Raw genomic sequence first — 18,865 nt, 5'->3', positions numbered from 1 at the left:
TTTCTCATCTAGGGAGCCTGAGGCCATTAAGGTTATCTGGTCCCAAAATCCCTTGGAGCTGTCACAGGGATCCCCATTCTTTGCCTTTAGTCACCCCAGCCCCAAGAGCCATCTTCCACATGGAGTGAGCAGGGAGCTACAAGGAAAAGACGGGTCACAGTTGGAGAGAGACACAGAGAGAACCAGGTGGGCTGGTAGGACAGGAAGATATAGGGAGAAAGTGAAGCTCTCTCGGGGAGGCAGGAATACTTCTACCCGGCTTCCTTCTACCCACTCTTCATAGAACACAAACACTGTAAGAATGACTTTTTCCAAACCCTCTTAGCATTCAGAAGTAGAATTGCTGTATAAGAATTTTTTCGTAGGTGCTTTTTTGGCGTCGGGAGGGGGGAGCATTTATTTAAAAAATAACCGCATCATTAGTGAAATCTTCCAAAGTCTCTTTTTGGAGCCCAAATTGCACTAATGTCCACATCTGAGGAGGCTATCATAATAAATGAACACATACCTGTTTCACCTATGATGGTTAGTGCAATCTTGAAAGCACTAGTAAATAGGGTCCATCAGCTTTAAAAATACAAACCCAAATTGAGTCATACCAAAATGCAAGGCTACACACAATAACCTGGGTGAATCTTCAGGGAATTGTGCTGAGTGAAAAGAGCCTATCCCAAATAGGTAATTTGCTGTGTGGTTCCATGTATGTAATATTCTTGGAATGATAAAGAAATGAAGAATAGGTTAGTAGTTGCCAGTGGCTACGGACAGGGTGGGGTGGGAGGGAATTGGGGGTGGCTATAAAAGGGGGACATGAGGGGATTCTTGAAGAATTAGAAATGTCCTGTAGCGAGACTTATCAATGCAATATCCTGGTCAGAATTTTGTACTACAGTTTTGCAAGATGTTACCATCGGGGGAAACTAGGTAAAGGAGTACGTAGGATTTCTCTATGTTGTTTCTTAGACTTTCATGTGAAATCTACAATTATCTCAAAAGTTTATTTTAAAAAAACCCAAATAAAGAAAAAATCAATAGTCCTCCTAAAAATACCCAGAAATGAATTTTAGAATGTCCAAAATCCATACAAAAATCTAAAAAATATGGAAGGATGTTGCCATGGATTTGAACATGTGGGTAAACTGCTTCTATTTGTGGCTGGAAATACTTTTTTTTGAAGTGGGGGGAAGGCAGTTCTTCCTAAGTTAATCTAAATTGAACAGAGTTTCAATAACAAATGCCACTGGGATATGGATATACACACAGATAGACAACTTTTTTTTTTAATTAGGCAAGCTGAGGCCGCAGGTGGTGGCTCACGCCTGCAGTCCCAGCTCTTTGAGAGGCCGAGGCCGGCAGATCACTTGAGGTCAGGAGTTTGAGACCAGCCTGGCCTACATAGTGAAACCCTGTCTCTAATTAAAAAAAAAAAAAAAAAAAAAAAAAAATTAGCCAGGCATGGTGGCAGATGTCTGTAGTTCCAGCTACTAGGGAGGCTAAGGCAGGAGAATTGCTTGAACTTGGGAGGCAGAGGTTGCAGTGAGCCGAGACTGCGCCACTGCACTCCAGCCTAGGTGACAGAGTGAGACTCTGCCTCAAAAAAAAAAAAAAAAAAAAAAAAAAAAATTAAGGGAGCTGGTTCTAAGTTTATATGAAAAAAAAAAATGCATGTCCTGTAAAATTCAGAAGTAGCAGCAGTCTGACCCCTTGTGCTCCTCTAGCCCCCATCTGGCCTAACAGGCCCTAGTGTGCAGCAGGGACCATTTTCCTATCACTGTCTACAGCATCTGGATAAGAATGGAGAGAAAGGCAGATTTCAAAAAATCTAATCTGGGATCCTATGCATCCTAAATAATCTTATGAGGATGCACTTGTACTTTTTCTGATGCTGATACTATTCATTCCAACTCACCTCCCCATCAGCTTTGTCAGGCACTGTGAATTGCATGGTACACAGGATCACAATGGATGGAATGGCCATCATGAGGTATAGCAATACATTTAAGTAACATTGTGTCACTACTATAGGACAGGCACCTTTCTGCATATTTTACATTATTAATTTGTGTAATTCTCATAACAACCCTGTGAGGAAGGAACTCTTATGATTCCCATTTTACAGGTAAAGAAACTGAGACTGAGGTTAAGTGACTCACTCAAGGTGTAGCAGGTAGAAAGTAGTGGACTTAGGATATGAGTTCAGACTCCTAGACCCTGCTCTTAGTTCCTGTCTTTGGCTATGGATTAGTAAAGGAGAGCACAGCCAAGGGTGGGACAGGCAGCTGTAGTCCTCTGGACCAGATTCACATGGTTGGGGCTGCATTGCTACAGGTGGCCTAACTCAGACATGGAAACTGAGTCGCTGCTGCCCAACTCATGCCATGAAACCATTTTGGCCTGCACAGCTTACAATAGCACTCTAGCTCTAGTTATGGTGCTTATGGTGTTAGTGGGTTTTTTTGGTGGTTGGTATGGAGGAGGGGCTGGGCTACAAGTTTTAGATTATGTTTCTTATTGTAGGTTTTAAAAAATTCTAGAATTAGGCCTGTTTACTCTTTTATTCTCTATTGAGTTAGCAAATTCGGTTTTTCCAAGATGCCCTGAAAAGTATGATCATACATGTATATAAAATGGTCCCTGGGTCCAGCTGGCAACTCCTGTACACCCCCGACCTGGATTCTGCCTTCCGTGAAGTGAGCCTTGAAAGAAACAAGTGCTCATGCTCCCTGACATTATTAGTTGCCAAGATGAAGCCTCAGTCCCAAACACCCCAGCTTCCTGTCTAACTCAAGAGCTAATCCTGTGTTTAAATCTTAAGAGTGTTTAGATCTTAGGCCATGCCATGAATTCCCCTGGTTGACTGCATTGTGAAAATGAGCTTCCTATTATTGGCTCTTAAGCAATGGAGATGAGGGGGAGTCCTGCTACACAGATAAGTGCATCATAAAGTTACATAATTAAAATAACTGAGCTCTGGCCTATCAACAGACCCATCAGCAGTCCAGAATAGAGTCTAGAAATGGACACAAATTAAATGAGAGTTTGAAATATGATAAAGGTAGCAGTTGAAATTAGTAGAGAGATGATGATATACTCAAATAAATAGTGTTGGGACAACTGGACAAACATGGGAAACTAAATTGGATTTAATTACTATGCCAAAATCCAGATAAAGCAAGGACTTAAATGTAAAAAATGAAATAAAAAATTATAGAAGAAAACATGGAAGAATTTATTAAAACAATTCTAGGATGAGGAGGTTATTTCAAAATTTAAGATAAGAACCTCAAATCATAAAAGACTGACACAGTTGACTATGTGAAATTAAAAAAATTCTGCCACCAAAAAAAAAAATTATAGAAAAAGCCAAAATACCTAAGGAAAATTAGGATAAAATATTTTCAATGAATATGACAAAGCAAGTTTTTTACAAATCAGTAAGACAGGATGCTTTACAAAGTCCAAAGGGTATGAAGAGATAGTTCACAAAAAAGAAAAAACAATGATTTTAATCATTTGAAAAGATAAAAACCTCATTTCCAACAAAATAAATGTAAAATAAAGCTCCAGTGTACCATTTCTCATCTATGAAATTAATGAAGATAAAAACCTGATTATACACTCGGTAAGGGTGGGGGAAGCAAGTGCATTTGCGCAGTCATAGTGATGTAAATGGTATAGCCCTTATTTGGCAGTATCTATCACAACATAAACAATATTTTAATCCTGCTGGAAATGGGGGGAAAGGGAGGATCTCTTAAAGTAAATCCACTGAAAATGGAGACCAAAATTTTACAATAGAGATATTTGATTGGGAAGTTATTTTGAAAAATAACAGTAGTTAAAATATTCTTTTATCTCATATGTAGTAACAGTTGTTAGAGTTACAATTATGTACCCACTTTAGAAAAACACAAATCCAGAGGGGATTTTGGTTTGTCTTTTGTAAAACATTATATGGTAACATCTGAGGGCATCTTTTATACTTGGCAGAGGATGTTGGCAGCACTTCCACAGAGAGGATCATTTTTTGTAGAAGTATGGCATGGTTTCACTGCTTGACCAAGAGGCCACCTGCATCAATTGTCATCTCCTCTGCTGTCCTCTGAAATGCTTATCTAGGCATCAATCTTGGTTTCCTCTTCAACTGATAACTAACTGGTCTACTCTGCCCAGTCTCTATTTGAGAAATTCTTTGATATCATTTTCTTTAACTTGATGAAATCTCCTATTTTGGCAAGATTTACAGTTCCTCTTTACAAGTTCCTCTTTACTTTGTGTGTGCTTTATATTGTCTTTGGTTGACAAGAGACAGCCAAAGAGATCAGTCAGCAGAGATACCAGTAGGGATAAGATAGATAGGGAGAAACAACAGTGTTCAATAGGGAGGGATGTTTCGGGGAAACTGATTTCATAAGTGGTCATTTCAGCAGTGAATATATTTGAATGGTTAATGGCTGTTTTTTAGCTGCCCTACATATCCATCAGTAGAGGATCTGTTCCATAAATCACGGCACAATGAAACTCTCTGCAGCTGTTAATGAAAAGGAGATTTGCTAGATGTCTTAATACAGATCCATCTCCAGAACATACCAGCGTCTTTTAAGTGGTGCACATTGGGGCTGAATGCTTACTAAGAAATGAAAGGCTCCCCAGTCAAAGCTGACAAGGGTCATTACAGCATGACCCTTGTGGTAGATCCCAGCACAATACACTGGCCATCACTCCATTCTCTTCAAATGTCCTGGGGTTGCTTCATACAGCAGACCATCATACCCTCAGCCACTATGCATACAACTTGGCTTTCTGCTTCCAGGCTGTAGTCCAGTTAGTGCTCCCTTGGAAATACTCAAGACCTTAAGGAACTATCCATCTGTGAATCTGTGAAGCTACCCATTTCTTAGAGGCCTCTTTGGAGAGCTGACTGTTGAATACCCAGTATGATGGTCCTTAGCCTTCTTAAATCTTTCCTGTACCACTACCTCTATGCCTTTTGCCAAGTCCAAGTGTTCACCAGAAATGGAATTGATACCAGAAAGACTACAGCTAACAATCTGAGCAGAACAGGGAGCACGTCCTATCTGGGAAAAGCCCAGCCCATTGGGCTAAATCTCTTAACAGAACACAGAGACTATGCTTCTTCCAATTATACTGGAAGCCCAACCATAAGAAAACAACACTTCAGCTACACTGTTCAGAGCTATCACCTGTTCACACGTGTGTCTGTATACATGTACACACACATTTTGAAATAAAAATGCTTCTCAAATGTAGTGCACCATAATAAATCAGCATCATATGTACAGCTCAAAAAGAAGTATGGCATACCTATGAAAGAAGTCAAAGGCAAAGTGTAGAAGAATACATATAGTATGTTACCATTTGTATAAAAAGGAGCCATATCTACTATGTACATGCACACACAGACACACATATATTTGTTTATATAAAATATGTCTGGAAAGATGCAATAGGAAAGTGTTGAGTGGTAACCTTTAGGGAAGGAAACTTGGGAATTAGGGGTTGGGTGGGGAGAGTGTTATTTTTCACCCCTTTTGTACTCTGAATTTGTTTTACCATGTGTGTAAAGACTGTTTTATAATTTTTGTAGCACAACACTTGAATACATAAAGCACGATTGGCTCCCCAGAAGGCAGGTGTTGGCCAGGCCGTGGATGCACGGTAGGGCAGGGTGCAGCCCTGCATGCGCGTGTATGCCCTGCAGGCAGCAGCTCCCCGCACACAGTGCTGTGAGTCTCTGGTTCATGTCACTCTGTGGAGCAGGGGCTGCTCCAGCACAAAGAGGTTTTTGACAGGGAAAGGCAGAGCCAGAGTCAGGGCAGGCCCTGGGCGGGCTCCCAGAGAGCCCAACCACCCTCTAATAAGGGGTGCTCTCCACCCTATCTGAGGAGCAATTGGGATCTCCTAGGAAGTGAAACTGTTACGTATGTCTTATTACAGAATTTCAAGTGGAGTGATTCTGAAAGAAACAAATGTGTATGGCATGTTGTGACTGCTATGTCTCATGAAATATTTAAGTTTTTATGTAACTTTTTTCCATTTCAGATCATCTTTTATTTTAACACAAAATGACAATATATTTTTCAATTGATTTGCCTGATGTCTGTATTTAAATGTTTTCTAATGCACACACGTGTTTTAAACTCATTAAGAAAATATGACTTAGATCCCATCCCACTTTCATGTTTTATATTGCCAAAACTCTGCTTTTGGGAGGGGTGAGTTATCTTCACTTCTGAAACAGTACTGCTTGGGAGCTGGTTTGGCCCTGGCTATTCTGGGGAAATGACACAATATTGACCTAGGAGGGGCCCTAATCTTTCCCCACTAGAGCACTACCTTTAATAGGGGGAAGGATGGGAGAAAGAGGCTAGTGAACCCACCTTCAGGCCTGTCCACTCAGGATATGCCCATACTAGCCTCTCCAGGGGCTCTGCCCTTGGCATCCCTGTCCCCCACCTGGGCTCTGGCAGAGAAGTCGGGCGGGAAGAAGCCGGCTGAGTGCCCGCCACTGTAAGAGGAAACGAAGAGAAACAGCTCCAGTCAGCCCCAGAAGCGAGGCCTGGAAAAACTCTGCAGCTGGAGCTAACACAAAGGACTTTTCAGACCCTGCAGCCAAGGTGCCCAGTGAGCTTTTTTTTTTTTTTTTTTTTTTTTTTTTTAAACAGCTATTAGGGTGACAAGCCTTTCCAAAGGCCAGCAGTTGGCGAGAGTTTCCAGGAAGCTGGTCTGGCACTGGGCTGGGATTGGAGCAACTTTAACGAGTTAAATTCAGAAGGAAGGAGTCATCAGGAAAGGTTTAAGGTTCAACAAACTTTTCAAACTATTTTGCAAAAAGTTCTGGCTTTCCAATTCAAAGGCATGTTTCGCTGTGACTGTTTTAAGCCAGAGACTATTTAAAAGGCAACGCAACCAGCACGCTTCAGATTCACTCACTCGAGGTATTTGTCTAAATCCTTGGAATGGGCTTTGCAAGTGCCATCTAGTGCCTAGTAACACTGGGGCCATCTTACACATCTCGACAGGCAGCCCTCCTCCCCATGTGCCTCCCCCCAGCCTTCGTGGTCGTGCGCGCGCGCGCACACGCACGCGTGCACCTTCCCCAAGCAGGAAGCTGCTCTTTGCCAAGAGCGAATGGAATTCAGATTTCCAGAGGGTGTCCTTGGCCTCCAGCTCCACGGCTGCATGATGAAGAAAGGTCCTAGTGTGTGTGCTGGGGGCTGGGAGAGAGGGGCCTCCAGCTCTGCTCACATCTATCTGGGCCCCAAGAAAAACCCACAACTGGCTGTGCTCTCCCCAGCCACACCCAGCCTTGGTCACATTCCTTCCCTTCCTGAGCCCACACTGGGTGGCCCCGGCAAACCAGCTTCCACACCTCCCTCCCCACCAGCAGGGAGACCTAGACCAAGCCCCCATAGGACAGCCAGCAAGTACAAATGAGGGGCTGCACCCAGACCCAAAGAGCCAGAAAGCACAGAGGACCCCCTCATGCCTCCCCACAACACTGGGCATCCCTTGTGGCTGCTGTCAGTCATGAGGAAAGAGACACACTCCCTTGTCTAGCACCCTGTGGGCTAAGCTCCCATGCCTTCCTGTGCCTGCTTTCAGGAAGTCCCTCTTCATATCTAACGTTGACTCTCCTGGCTGTGGTGCTTGTGGGTCTGGGATTGAAGGGCCATCACTGCCCTTTGCACCAGAACTTCCCAACATACCAGCAAGAAAGGACTGTACCCCTTCCCCTGTCCAGTCTGGGCCTTCCAAGCCCTAAGATTCAGCATCGTCAGGAATTAAACATTTTTAGGAAAACCAGGGACATGAGTCAGGGTGTTCATCAGCAGTAGCAAGGTGGGTAGGCTGGTCACGTTTAGCTTCTCATTAGCCCAAGTAATAGGGCCTTGCACCTGTGTGGCCACGGAGGGGATAGGCTGAGAGCTACCTTTCTACAGGCTGTCAGCATCAACAAGTGGTTGTGACAAGCAGGAGTTTGTATGGCTTTTCAGGTGTGCTGGCTCAAGGAGGCCCCACACCAAGTTGGAACCTCCAGGCCTGGTGCCCAGGCAGAGGGTGGGCTAAACAAAGGCCAAGGGGAGTTCTGCACTGTCACTTCCCTTTGTTTGGTAATGAGACTGTTTCCAGAAGCTGGCCTGGTAGCCTGTGGGATTGTTTCTCTTGAGATTTCTTCTAGGGGAGAAGGTGGCCAAGGCTTTGCAGTCTGCATCACCCAGTCCCCAGAATATACAGGGGACTCAGCTTGCCTAGTCACAGTTCGGCTTTTGGCCTTGGCTCCGGGGCCCATTCTAATCCTTGTGCTTGGCTCAGGGATGGTCAGCACGCCTGCCCTGATGCTGCCTGCTGGGGTCTCCTGCTGAGTACCATGAAGGCCTACTGTGGCCTGAGAAGCCATCTTCACGGTCTCTTTTGGCCAGCCCCAGACCCTATATTTGTTCAAGGAATACATTGATTCATTGGCTTCTCCTTTAGGCAAGGCCTGCAGTGGACTCAGCTGGGATTCATTATTCCCTGCCACCTGGGGTGGGCCTGCATGGCCAGGCCCAAGGCCTCAAGTGCCACATACTGCTCCCCTGACAGGTGGCTAGGGTATGACACTCAAGAAAATGGCCAGGCAGAACCTGCGTTGAGGTCACTTGGTCCAGCCCTTCTGAAGGGGACTGGTTGGATCTGGTGCACAGAGGAGACACGCCATGCTGGACCCGCAAAAAAGCCTAGAACTCAGAGTCTGGAACCTGACATCTGGCCTTGGCTCTGCCATCAGCTGACTGTGTCCACTGCGCAAGGTCCTATCATATCTGATCTTAGGGCTTCCATTTACCCAGAGTCCTTCCATCACCTGACACCTGCAGGGATGCTTTCCCAATCAAAATTCAGGCCATGTGGTCTGATAAGGCCACCTTCCAGTGTGGAAGACAGGCTGGTAATGGAGGGGCCTGGGAGTATAGAGCTCCTAGGCACTGCCATGGAATGTGGGGACCTTAGGGGAAGGACATCTCAACTGAAGCTTTTCAGAGCCCCTGGGGTAGACAGTTCTGTAATCTCATCCCCTAACCCATACCAGCCTGAGCTCAATCATACCAGCCTGTGAAGGCTGCCCCACCACACTGCTTCTGCACCCAACACACCAGGCTCCCTTGAGCTCCCACCTGGAGCCCACACACCCAGCTGGTGGGGTTCATGGGGCAATTCAAAAAGAAAAGCAGAAAAAAGCATTCGAGTATTTCAGACTGGAAGGAATTCAATTTAACTTAACGAATCAAGACATGAACCTAAAGAAAACACTGAAAAACAAGCCCACCTTTGAAAGGCCCAAAGAGGGAGGATTAGGTGGGAGAAGAAAGGTCCCCTTGGGGCAGAAGACAGCTGTTCAGTGCAGACCAGGGACCGGGGGAGGATGCTGGACTTGAGTGCGGATCAGGCCAAGGTAGGGAGACAAGCCCAACACACACTCAAGGACTTGAAGTCAGGGGTGCTATCTAACTTTTTAGCCCACTCTTTCTACCACAGATACAGAGACTAGCTGCCTGAGGTAGCATAGCAGGGCCCACAGACTGGCTGCCTGGTGCTGCCCACCTCCTCTCCAGGGCTTGGCTCCCTGGGGCCAAAGGCTCAGACCTGTAACCACAGTGGGGTTGCAGGGATTTATTTGGGGGAAGAACCCTGACTGGGTCAGAATGAGTATGTGCATGCATGTATATGTGTGTAGCTCATCCTTGTTCTCTGAAAAGTCCTGCCTACCACCTACTTACCAAGTACCCTCTACTGCCCTTGCAAAGTCACTCCTCTCTGCCTCAGTTTTGCCAGCAGGGCACCACAGGACACTGCTGTGGCAAAGTTTATACTTAGGGTGCAGTGCAGTCTGATTTCGTATGAATGCTCAGTGCCAAGACTTGGGAGATAAGTCAGCCAGAGTCAAAATTAACCTTTGAAAAATCCCTTGAATTGGCCCTAAAAATAATTCCTTTCTCAGATCTTTGTGTATATCCCCTGCTGGGTTGCTCTTCTGCCCGCTAAAGTGGGAGAATCTCTGGGTGGACATCCAGGATACCCTGGGAGAGGCATGCCAGGTGTTCCTTTACTTTTTTCAGGATATTCCCAGTGTCATCTTCAGAGGGAGCCTCTGAGGCTGTAGCCACACGTGGGAAAAGATTACTTATGGAGAAGATAAAAGGCTAAGGGGCTGGGGGATGGTGGAGACGTCTGATTCTGAGGTCAGACCTGGACTCCTGTCTACCTCTGTCTCTCCGCCTTTTATTTTTCTTCCTCCTCTCCCAACAAGGTCCTCTTTCTAAGATGGCACCTCAGGCCTCCCATGGGACCAACCAGGCCTTACAGACTAACTGCCAGACTTCCTCCTGCTGGCCAGTCACTACCAAGGACGTGTGCCTCAGATGCAGCCCCTGCCCATGACACCAGCATTGTCCCTACAGGGCCTACATATCTGAAGCATGAATGCCTAGTCAGGGGATCTGGGGCACCATGAGAAGGCATGAAGCTGGATCTGCCAATTTGCATCCTGGGAGGGCAGGTCAGCCTTGTCCAGGCAATCCAGAAGCCTTCCCAGTGGCCCACTGGCCAGTGAGGACCCTTGACCTCCTTGCGTAGTGGCACCAGGTTTATGATGCACATAGAGGCTGAACTTGAAGAATTCTTATTGCAGAGGGCAGCCACAAGAGCCACTGGTCAGTGCCCAGATAATCTCTGCAGACTGTTCCCCCCCTGCTCCATGGGCCACAGAATCCCTTTGTCTTGTTACTGCTACACTGCCTTCCTACCAATCTTCAGGGTTCATCTCTGCCTCTGCCGTGCATATCCAGGCTCCCCCAGAGATTGTGTGTCTGGGAATGTGCCCTGGCTTCTGCTACTGTCTCCCAGTGATACTGGCAAGTCCCTATCCTTCTTGAGGCTTCAATTTCCCCTTCTGTGAGCCGGGAGGACTGGCCCACTAGATGCTCTCTGAGGGACATACCAATGATGTGGGCTGTGTGTCTCAGCCAACAGCAGTATCCCCTTCTAACCCCAACACAAGAAATACACATAGTAGGTGTCTGGTTAATGCTCCTGGAATTTCAGGCTATACTAAGCACCTGAAAGCCACTGAGTCTGAACTCTGCTACCATATTTGAAATTATTTCTCCATTGGGCACCTACGGGTTACCTAGAGACAGGCTACCACGGTCTTCTTCCCTCGCCCGTCACGTGCAGGCTCAAAGGCAGGTGAGCTGCACAGCTCGCCCTGCTCTTCACTCTGCTTGAATGTGGGTGCTGGCCTTGGCAGATGGGCCCAACAGTGATGAGAACAAATGACAGATGCATACTGGGGCACCTGTGACTGCCATGAGGCACAGTCCACTGATTCTGCCTCCAGCCCCCTCCCCAGAGCAGAATAGTGAGTGCTGGGTTTCTGCCTATACCTCCACGGGCGCCCCAGCAGCTCCTGAACCCCATTCCGAGACTTGAGGTTGTGACTTGGGGACCTCTAGACTTCCCTTCCCTCCACCTAACTCCAGACTGTCCTGAAGCTTGGAACTCACAGGCCTCTAGGCACATCTTATTCAGGACAGCAGCTGACAGCCATATGTTGTGGCCCCATTTGTATCCCACGGTAACTCATGACCTGGCAGTTTCAAAAGCTCTCAGGCCAAATAAGGAATGTCCCTACAGGATCTCCCATCATAAAGAGACATTTTATGCTGGCTAATATTTTCAGGCATTTCCCTGAGTCAGGTATGTGGCTGGATGCCTAACACCATCTCCTCAAAGCCTTACATTAATACTGTGAGATATACCCCCAGTGTATACAAGAGGAAACCGAGGCTTATAGAGATTAGGTGACTGCCCCAGTGTCCTGTGGGCAGGATGAAATGACCCAAGCTGGCCAGGGCTCCCTGACAGACCTGGTCCCTGGATTCAGTGAACATACACCAAACCATCAGCTGACAAAGAATGAATCTGACAAGCTGTTCATGACCACCACACTGAAAACTACAGGGCAGGGTAAAAGATATGAAAGTTAACCTAAATAAACAAGGGACACATGATGCCATGTTTCAGGAGCTCCAATACGATAAGGATATCCATTCTTCCATGCCCATCTAGAGTCTGCTACACCTAGAGGAGACTTTCCATGGCAACTGGCATATGTATGGTGAGGCAGAAACCCTACAAAGACAGCAAAGCCGGTGATGAGGAAGGAGAAGCAGTCAGAGCCAGCAGGACCAGCTGTCAAAACCTGTTAGCAAACTGCAGTGAGAATGAAACATGGCCCTGGCCACAAAGAACAACTTGAATCTGACCAGTGGCACCAAATAGGGTCCAGAAACAGAGCCACATGTAGCCAGTGAGCTGATTGTAAAGACACTGATACGGCAGGGTAGTGGGGAGAGGACAGGCCTTCCCATGCTGGGTGCTGAGCCAGACTGGATATCCAAGTAGGGGAAGAGTGGACCTTGACCTCGGCCTCACATTGGACACAAAAATCAATCCCAGATGGAGTGCAGATCTACATGGGAAAGGTGAGCTAATAAAGCTTTAGAATAAACCAGAATATCTTTATGACCTTGGAGTAGTCAAAGCTTCTTAAATAGGACACAAACAGCCCTATCCAGAGAGGAAATGTTTGATTAACTGGACCACATGAAAATTAAGACCTTCTGTTCATCAAAAGACACCATCAAGAGAGGAAGAAGGCAGCCTGCAGAGGGGGAGGCGATATTTGCAGTGTGTGTGTGTGTGTGTGTGTGTGTGTGTGTGTGTGTGTGTGTGTGTGTGTGTGTGTGTGTTTGTGTGTGTGAGAGTGTGTGAGTGTGTGTCTCTCTCTGTCTGACAAATGACTCCAGAATATATAGAACCATAAATCAACATAAAACAGGCAGAAGATGTGGGCAATTTATACAGAATGATGTATCTGACTAAATGATAACATGGAAAGGGACTCAACTTCATTAGTCCACAGGTTACTGCAAATTAAAATCACCATTTGATGCTGCTGGACATTCACCATCATGGCTAAAAAGGAAACGGAAAATGCCAAGTGTTAGGATGTGGAGCAGCCAGAATGCTGCCTGTGGGAATGAAAACTGGGATGACTCCTTCGGGAGACTGCTGGGTAGTATTCACTAAGAGTAAACATATGCCCACCCAGGACCCTGCAGCTCCACATATAGGCATATATTCCCCAGGAATGCAACCTGATGCTTACCAAAAGCATGTACAGAATATTCTTAAACAGCAACCTATGCCAGAAACTGCCTGCTGGCCACAGGTGGTAGAATGGATGAATGATGTAAGCCATGCACACAGTGGAGCACCAGACAGCAAGGAGCACAAGGGAGCACTGCTCCCTTCAGCCCCACAGAGAGGCTGCCAGTCATCAAATTGAGTGAGGGACACTGGACACAAAGGTGTATGAGTTGCATCATTCCCACCGCATAAAAGTCAAATGTGGGCAAAGTTGGTCCTTGCTGCTAGAAGTTAGGCTTGTGGTTAATCTCAAGGTCAGTGACAGGAAATGGGAGTCTGAGAGGCTTTCTGGGGGTTCTGTTGCTTCCTCTGGGTGCTGCACACATGGGTCTCAGGGACTGAAGATGCCTCAAGCTGCACATTTGAGACCTGTGTACTAATCTGTGTGTGTGTCACACTTTAACTAAAAGTTTAACATTACCACCCTATAACAGGGTAGCCCAGGTGAGCCCAATTAGAGAGGTGGCTAGTCCTGGACTTCAGGGCTGCTAGGCCCAGTCCCATCCCACTCCCTCACTTAAGGGGACATGGCTCTCAGACTCCTGACTAGGTCACCTCTGTGCTTCAGCCTCTAGATGCTCTGCAGTTCAATCTCCCCTTTCAGGTCTAGGCAGAGCACATAAGAGATCTATATGGGATGTGCCCCCCCACCCTGCCCCGACCCGCTGCCCCTACTGCCAGAAGTGTCTCCATGACAGTATTAGTGCAGTTGTGAAGTCCTTTGCCCTCCAGCCACCTCTGTGGTGTGAATGTTCTCTCTGTCACATCCTCTGACACTACCCGCTTGGCTGAGGACCTGAGCAGCATCGTGGCTGGGAGTTCACAAGTGGAGAGGGCTGAGCCTGGCCAGAGTGCACTGGGGCAGGGTGATTTGGATGGCCCTTCCCTTGCAGAGGAAGTGAGAAGCCTCACTGCTTTCCTCTGGGCCATCCACCTAGACAGTGTGGCCCTCTCCCCATAGCAGCAGCCCTAGAAGGCTAGCCACTTCTTCCTCACATGCTCAGATGGAGGAAGTGAAGTTTGGAAAGGTTAGGGGGCCACGGGGGGCCGCCACAGCTGGGCTGTGATGCAGGCTGGGAGCCAGATTGAGGGCATCTGATTCCCAATCCCATCTCTTTCCCACTGAGCCATTACGCCTCGGTTTTAATTTAATTAGAAGAACATTTAATCCCCCCATGCATTTCAGAGACGGGTTTGAGCCTGGCTGGGGCTATGTGGGGCTCTGACGGGGATCCTATGACTCATGCAGCCCTGCACAGCCCTCCCGGGCGGGCCCCCAGAGGGCTTCCTTGGCACCTCGTGCAGACAGAGGTGGTATGAAGCTTTGCAGAAGACAGGACACTGATCTAGAAAGACAAAATGGTCTCATCTGTTCTTGACAAGCCCCTCACTCATCCTTCTGGACACTGGTCCCAGAATGGCCTTTCTGTCCTTTCCCACCAAAGTTTACAGGGAGAGAAACATGGTGAGGAGCTTAGACACTCACAGAGCTGCAGTGCCTGGTACCCTGGGGTCTGTGGGAGTGGGTCACAGTGGGCCTGGATGTCTCCAAAATGTCCCAGGCCAAGCTGGTCCCATCAAAAGAGCTAGCCCCCTGGTCCATGGAGCCAAATTTGGGGCCACCCTTGTGACGTTTGCCCTTATTTCCAGACGGCACAGACTGGCCCTGTCCTTGCTGACAAATGCAGAATTCAGGAGACATTAGTAGTGATGTGGATGAAAGCCAGGCCACAGCGGCCTTGCTGGAAAAGAGCAACTTGAACGTCTTGGCGTGAGATTCTGCAGGGTCCAGGAGAAAGTTGAAGACATGGAAATTCTAATTAACGCACACGGGGCTGTTTTTGCTCAAGGATTTGCGAAGCTGTCATGTCGCAAGAGGCCAGGCAAGCACATGCTTGCCAGGGAGGCGCTCACAGTCACCTGGTGGGGGTCTCTGCAGCTTTCCCTCTGCCTTCTTTCCACCCCCTCTGCCCAGCCTCAGGGCTCCTGGTCCTCCCCCATGCCCATCTCAATGGGCAGGGTGCTCCCTGAGGGTCCCCCTGGAGAGTGGGACTGGGGGCAGTATCTGTTAACCTCAAGCTGGGGCTTGCCCGTCTTAGATGCCAAAACAGAAGAGACGGGAGCCCTTCAGAGAAACCACATGACTGGGCTGGGCAGAGCCACAGGCTGCAGGGCTTATGGGCCTGTCTTCTTGGTCTGTCTATCTCAGGTATCCATGTGCAACCAATGGGGCAGACGTGAGACTTCCAGGCCAGTCCTGGCTGGCTTGGCAGTTGGGGATGTAGTGTGAGGGAGGATTTCACAAAAATGGTTTAAGCCTCCCAAGGTTGCTGGGAGAAGCTCACCCAGGTCACACCTGCACACAGCCCCCAAGTTCAGAGACGTCGATCCTCAGGCCCCTAGCCCTGTGCCTCAGCACTGGCGCAATGTGCCTGCAGTCCTTGCCTCATCTCAGGCAGGGTTGAATGAGTGGCAATCCTAGTGCTTCTCCGTGCCTGCGGCCTTGGGGGTTCTGGAGAGGAAGAGACCAAGAGGGCTATACATGCCCTACTCCCTCCTGGCACCATTTGAAAGGCTTGGGGAACTGGTACTAAGGGCTTTGAGAGCCAAAGGAGGACACAGCCGTGCAGCCTGAGTGTGTCCTGGCGGGGGTTTGCTGAGCAGACGCTGGAAAGATGAATGGAAATCTGATAGCTGCGGATGAGTGACAAGGGCATTCTAGATGGCAGGTCACCACACGCAAGGCACAGGGATGCACACAGGCTTGGCACTGTCCCCACCTACTGTCGTGCCAGTGACCCTTGGTGAGCAGAGGACAATGAGTGGGTCAGAATCCCAGGAACTCATCTTGGCTCTTGGAATACAGGGCTCCTCTTCTGTCATGGGGGTTCTCCCCAACTGCCCATGCAGGCTTACTGTCTCTACTGAATGCCTTTCCCTCAGAAGCCCTGTCGCATGGTTCTGGGTGGGAGACACAGACTCAGGGAGTTTGAGGCTGGCAGGAACTCTCTTGTGCCCCATTGAACCTAGGAAGACAGCTTCTGCCTGAAAGGTGTGTTCGAGGCTGAGTCCTGGCCCCCCAGAGCTGGTTAAGGGTCCTAAGGCTGAGCAGTAAGGCCCACCTATAGGCTGGGGTGCAGCGAAGCCACTCTGTCTCCTGGGTACCCCGTGCCTCATCTTGTTGTGGCTCCCTAGCTTGCATCAGGCCTGCTCACCCCCACCCCACCTCTGGCTAACAGGCCCCGGAAAGAGGAGCTTCGCCCAACCCCAGGGACCTTCCCGTAATCAAGGCTACAGTGACCTCACCTCTCTGGGGCCCTGCGGGCGGGGAGAGCTCGAGATGGAAACAAAATGTGTCTTTATTTATGTTTTTAATTTGAATTCTGGAACTGGCCCAGCATGGTAATACATTTAACATCAGTAAAATGCTGAAGAAAAATGGAAATTTTTTTGGTAACTGCCTCCCACCCACTCTGCCCCCAGTGAGACCCCAGCACACATCCCTGTTCCTTGCACACACCAGGGCGTGTGCCTCTCTTCCCAGTTCAGGGTCCATGGGGCCGGGCTCCCCACAGGAGCTTTGCTGCATCCCTGAGCAGCTGGAGCCGAGTTTAATTATGGGCTTCAGTCACTGGGCAGGCTGTATGGGAGGTGGAGGAATGCAGCCCCAACGCAGGCAGAAGACCTGCACGGCCCCCACACCCCTGCCACCAGGCGGTTTGGGTCCTGAGGAAACAGGGTGCCCACTGCTGCCAGCCTTCCCCCCCAGGTGGAGTGGGGCCTCTACCCAGCCTGTATCCCTGGAGGAGCGTGGGTTCCTAGGCCCTGACACTATATGTGCCCACTCTCCCCTGCAGGCCTCTCTGGAGAGACCGTACCCTGACTCCAACCAGCTCCCCTGACGCCTCAGCCCTGAGTTTTCCCTGACCAGAACACAATGCCTCAAGGTGGCCCCTTTGCAGCAACCTCCTTGTTCTTGCCTCCCCCAGTCCCCTCTTCAGATCCCTCACCCCAAGCGCCATGCCTGGGCTCCTTCCTGCCTTCCCAGGCTGGCTCATATCCAGCAGTCACTTTTGGAACAGTCTACTCTGAGAGAGGCCTTGGTAAGTTCCAGGGTAGGGACCTGGTTGGGTGATGACTGCAGTCTGTGATCTGCCTGGGCCCACTTATCACTGGAGGCCATGGGAGTGCCAACCTGAAAAGGCTGCAGGATCTTGCAGAATGATAATGTGCCAGACCCAGAGTGGGCGGAGAGCTTGGGGATGGGTGTTCAGGTCTCTCAGGCCCTGTCATCCTGGAATGGAACAAGAAACAGCCCAGTGTCCTAGATGACACAGCCACACAGGCTTTGGGTCACCCCTGGGGCAGGTGGGTAACCTCTGGCTCCAGGGAGCTTGGCATGTGCTGATAACAGCACTAGCAGCCCTCACTCCCATAGTGGTGATTTACTGGGCAGCTGCAGGTTTGGCTGTGATCCACATAGTGCCTGGTCTCTCACCACCTTCACCTGCAGGGGCCTTGCAAGACCCAAGAGTTGGTAAGGCCTGGCTGCCCAGCTAGATGGACTGTGGGTGATGGCCCTCTCCTCCCAGTATGACTTTTTGCATGTCTGGAAGCCGGTCTGTGACCAAGAGAACCAAGGTGAGCGAGAGCTCCAACAGGAGGAACAAGCAGCCAGAAGGATGAGAAGGGACAGTCCCTGTCTGAGGGGACAGCCAAGAGGCAATACAGCCACTGCCACCTGTATTGCACACAACATGAGCCACTAAACTCTAACACTGATCACTTTGGAGGTCCGTCACGTCCAGGACTTGGTACAAGCCTTGGCCACAGTGTAAACCATCATTCTGTCTTTTGGTGCCGACCTGTACCTGGGCAGCTCATCTGGCTACCAGCCTGCTCACACCTCTGCTCCTGCCTTTTTACCCAGCCAGGAGGGGCCCAGAAGCTTAGAGCCTATTCTCAGGGTGTCCATGACTAGTCACCCCTGCTTTCCAGTGACCTGCTGGCTCGCTTGGAGCCTCTTCATACCCTACCAACCATGAGGTACTGCCAACCTGTCTGTGAATTGGGGGGGCCTGGAAAGATGGTGGGCAGGTCCCATCTGATCATAATTACCCCTTAAGACAGCTACTCCTTCCCTGGAGGTGGCCTCATTCTGTCTACCCAACCCTGCCAGTTCTCTGGTTACACCTGCAGCCCCCCAGCACCATGGGTCACAATTTCCTTAGTGATTTGCAAGGCCAGGCCTGCACTTGGCTGGCTGCAAAGGCAGGAGTCCCAGGGCCTCACTATGACAAAGACACACATGGCTCAGGACAACCTCCTGACCCTCAGAGAGTCCAAAGAACAAAACACCGTTTAGAAAAACGTTGGTAGAGAGAAGGAGAGTCCCCGCAAGTGGCCCTCAGAAGGGCTGCAAGTGTCACTCACAGATCCTGACACAAAGACATTTATCAAGGGGAATCCCCAATGGGTTGGCAGCCAGAATGGAACTGTGGCCAGAATGGACCTGAGCGCCCCACTGACCCCACTGCATGGCTGTCACCGCTGGGCACCCCAGCGGGGAGCACTGAGTCACATGTCGCAGGGG

The 18,865-nt window shown here is 49.0% G+C and overlaps 1 protein-coding gene across 5 annotated transcripts in view; it reads right to left on the bottom strand.

Moving 5' to 3' along the window:
- Positions 1–18,865, bottom strand: part of LOC105469770 (potassium voltage-gated channel subfamily Q member 1) — a 402,068-nt gene that overhangs the window by 170,047 nt on the left and 213,156 nt on the right. The window lies entirely within an intron of this gene.

The sequence above is a fragment of the Macaca nemestrina genome, chromosome 12 (genome assembly GCF_043159975.1).
Source record: "Macaca nemestrina isolate mMacNem1 chromosome 12, mMacNem.hap1, whole genome shotgun sequence".
Classification (NCBI taxonomy): Eukaryota; Metazoa; Chordata; class Mammalia; order Primates; family Cercopithecidae; genus Macaca; species Macaca nemestrina.
The sequence above is the reverse complement of the archived record's forward strand: the minus strand, read 5'-3'. Positions and strand labels throughout refer to the sequence as shown.